Raw genomic sequence first — 3641 nt, 5'->3', positions numbered from 1 at the left:
GAGCCAGGAGACCACTCTTTATTGCTTTTTTTCTCAGGCTTCTGCTTTGTGCGATCAGGGAAGGGATCCCACATATGGGGATGGTTAATGGCTTTTGGGACTCTCTAGGAGCCCCTGTTTTAAGGAGGAGGCCAAATGTGCAGGGTCAGGCCAAGGGGCAGAGATGAATGAGGCGATGACCACAGCCTTGATCCGGCAGGAGCGCAGAGATGCCCGGGAGGACGGGGCCCCGGACGGAAGCAGAAAAACACTTATGGCCGCCGGGGAGTGGGGAGAGCCAGGCTAGGGCTCCGGCAGGCCCAGGTCCCTTTCTAGGCTCTTTATTTAAAAATGTAAAAGGAGGAGTTGAGGCGCCTTGAATTTTCCTTCGCGAGCTTGGAGACTAGCCGATTTTTCATGAAGGAAGCAAAGACTTCGGTCCCGGATCCTGCAACATCCACCTCATTCTCTCCAGGTACAGTTTTCCGGTCATTTAATTAGTTTGTTTACTTGGGGGAGATGGCAGTCACAGGCGTAGAGATAGTAAGTTTGCTAGAGAGGGAGCCGCCCCACAGTTTCGGGTCTAACGAAATCCCTCCTTTCAAAACAATTGCACCCCCAATAAAAATAAAATTAAAGAGGAATATAGAAACACAAATTAGCCAACTTTTTTAAAAGAGAAAAAAGAAAAGAAAATCATCGTAACAAGTGAGCGTGAGAACTTCTAAAAGATTTGTCACAAACCCTTTCAGAGATCTGGATTCTTTTTCAGTAGCCGGTGACCTATTTGGTCTGAAAAGAGAAATACACTATCCACTGAGTCACTTATTTAAAGCCAGCCCTGGTGCTGAAAGCCCTGGGTGCCTTCGCATTTGAGAACAACAACGGGTGGAGGACGCTGCGATATCTAATCGGACAAAACAGCAATAAAATAAGACGGGCGGAAGCGCTGAGCGCAGGGCTAGGGCCCAGGTTTTGTGTTCCAGGCCGCCGGCAAGGCACCGGCCCCGGGCGATGGGGCGCCGGGCGGTCAGGCACGGGCTGGCGACTCCGCTCGGCCTCCGCAGCCCGACCTGCAGCCCCTTTCCCCCAGCCTCTGCGCCTGGTGGGCTCTCTCCGCTCCGACGCCAGCTCGGGGCTTCCCTGTTGAGAGTGTTTTAGGCCGGAGAAGGGCCAAACGACTCAAGTCAGACTCTGCTTTTTCATTTTCTCCCTTAGGCCTCTCCACTTGCCCGAGCTCTCAGCCACCAGGAGACTGACGGAAGGGGCTTCTGGGCTGCGTTGGGAGCGGGCACTGTCCCCCACCCACTCCTGTTCTGTTTCCCAAAGTCCAGCGACCTCCGACTCTCCTTGGGGGGAAAAATACCAGTACCCAGATACCTCTGCACCCTGTTATATGACTCGGCTTGCTTCAGGAATATCTTACAAAGAAGAAGAAGAAAGAACGGCTTGGAGTCATGTTTACATCTAGTTCTACTGATCCGTTCACATCTGGGGAGTTTATTTATAACTCCCTCTATAACTCTCTGTTTGGAGGCACTGGTGGCTCTATTGACAGACTGATGTCTAGGAAATATTGCTCTATGTCTAACCGTACCTAAATGTGCTGTGGTTGTATTTACAGATTTATGTTTGAGGGAAATATAATTATTTCCATTGTATTTGTGCATATACAGTAGTTATAAGAGCAGATTTATATATGGGAAAATATATGACTCTCTTACAGCCATCCGGCTTTATGTACATTTGATATCCTGACAGATTTATATCTCTGAACAGCTATATAGATAAAAATGTATATTGTTAGAATTATGTATCAGGAGATATATACTTATTGATTGTGAAATAGAGTAGTTAGAGCATTCACTTAGAGCCATATATGGCTATGGAGACGTTTCTATATTATTATCGCTATATATAGGCATATCTGTTTATAACTACATAGTTATAAAAATAGACATAAAAATTATAGTCCTATATGTGCATGCTGCAATCTCTCTCTAGAGTTATAGACACTTTCAAATATAACTCTATAGAGAGATCTGTATGTATATAAGGTGTAATTATCTTGTGATGTGTGTGCGTTAGGACTTAGGCCCGTCTATCTCAGAACAGACATATTTATATGTAGGAGCTGGGAAAGACTTGTTCACAGATATCTGCAGAGGGCCAACTGGAAACGCTGTATCTGCCCTCTAGGAAACCAGCTAGCAGAGTTGTGTACTTATGGAGGGACGGAGTTACAAAAGGGTAAATAGAGCTCAGGGAGCCTCAAGGAGGGAGGTGAATGGAGGGTGGGTGGGCTCCGTTTGAACAGATAGCGGGAGGAAAGGGGTAAACACCAGTACCCACCAGAAGGTGAGAACCGGTTTTGTGAGGGGCTGGCGCAGAAGGTGGACAAGGAGCTTGTAAAACGGGAAGCAGCAAACAGTCCTGCCATCTCACCCTGAGACGCTCCACCGAGGAAGCAGCCTTCAGTTTGGCTTTTAGTGCACTGGAAGATAGGGACTGTCGTGTCCCTCCTGCAGTCCTAGCGCGTTTCTGTTGAACCCTAATTTTTAGATCTCAAAGAGTGGGCTTCAGAGATAAAGAGGTTTAGGCAGGGACAGGGCGGGGAGCGTGGGGTGTACTTTCACTTTCTGATAAGTGAGGTAATCCAGGAAAGTGAGTTAATTTGGCCAAAATAAAGCTTGTTTTTATCTGGGCCTCCTGTGCCCTGGCGGGGATGTAGGATGGGACCAGAACCTGGTGGACTGAGGTGTGTATTTGCAAGAATTGGACCTGCTCTGATGGGGGCTTGGGGAGATTGTGCTCACCACCCGCCCTCCTTCTCTGAAGCCTGAGTGGCCTAATTCCCTCTGGACACAGAGGGACTCCTTCAGCTCCCTAACAGTGCTGCCCTGGGTCTTTTCAGGGAGAATTTGACTTAAGGAGCAGGGAACATGGACTTACCCCACTAGATTTCACTTCTCCCACTCACAGCTACACCACTCTTACGTCAGTCTCCTTCCAGGCGCCACTGGGCCAGGGCTCCACAATTCTTCCCCTGCTACTAACCAACCCAGTGGGGAAATACCTCCCACCACTGCCAGTTTTTTTTTTTTTTTTTTTTTTTTTTTAAACCAGGGAGTTACGGATAACTTCATTGAATGTGTGAAGGAGTTGTCCTGAACGCAGTCTTAGTGGCCAACCTGGCCTCCAGGATCTCTAGGATGCTAGGAAGGGAGTGTAGACCCTTGGACCAGGCTAACCACCGTGTGCCACCCTCCACACACCCCTGCCCACAGGACTAGGAATTCCTGCAGTGCAGGGACTCTGTCTGCTGCCTGGCACAGAATGGTTGCCCAAACATACTTGTTGAGGTAAACGGAACGGTAGTCAATACAAAAACTCACCCTCACTCTGCACACCACCATAGCCACTGCTGGCTAGCAGGCACCCTAGCCAGGCTGGGAGATAACATGGCGGCTTGTAGCAGCTTGGGTTTTGACCAGGTCAGTGGTTAGTAGGGTGGGAGAGCATCCTGAGCCAAGGATGGGGCAGGGACTGGAGCAAGGCACCTAAAGTCCGGAAATTTGGTGGTAAGCCAAGGCAGACCCACCTCCCCAGTGCACTTGTGCTTTCTATCTCCAGTCTCCTGGCTCCCTGGACCCCCAAATTAT

General features: G+C 49.0%; 1 long non-coding RNA gene across 1 annotated transcript; it reads left to right on the top strand.

The window, feature by feature from the left end:
- The first annotated feature begins 251 nt into the window (after positions 1 to 251).
- Positions 252 to 1791, top strand: LOC105548544. The gene is made up of 2 exons (XR_001007405.1): positions 252 to 454; positions 1198 to 1791. It is a non-coding gene; the product is annotated as an uncharacterized LOC105548544 (long non-coding RNA).
- Positions 1792 to 3641: the final 1850 nt, after the last annotated feature.

This window comes from Mandrillus leucophaeus, unplaced genomic scaffold (assembly GCF_000951045.1).
Source record: "Mandrillus leucophaeus isolate KB7577 unplaced genomic scaffold, Mleu.le_1.0 Scaffold414, whole genome shotgun sequence".
Lineage (NCBI taxonomy): Eukaryota > Metazoa > Chordata > Mammalia > Primates > Cercopithecidae > Mandrillus > Mandrillus leucophaeus.
Note: the sequence above shows the minus strand (reverse complement) of the source record. Positions and strands in the feature narration are given on the sequence as shown.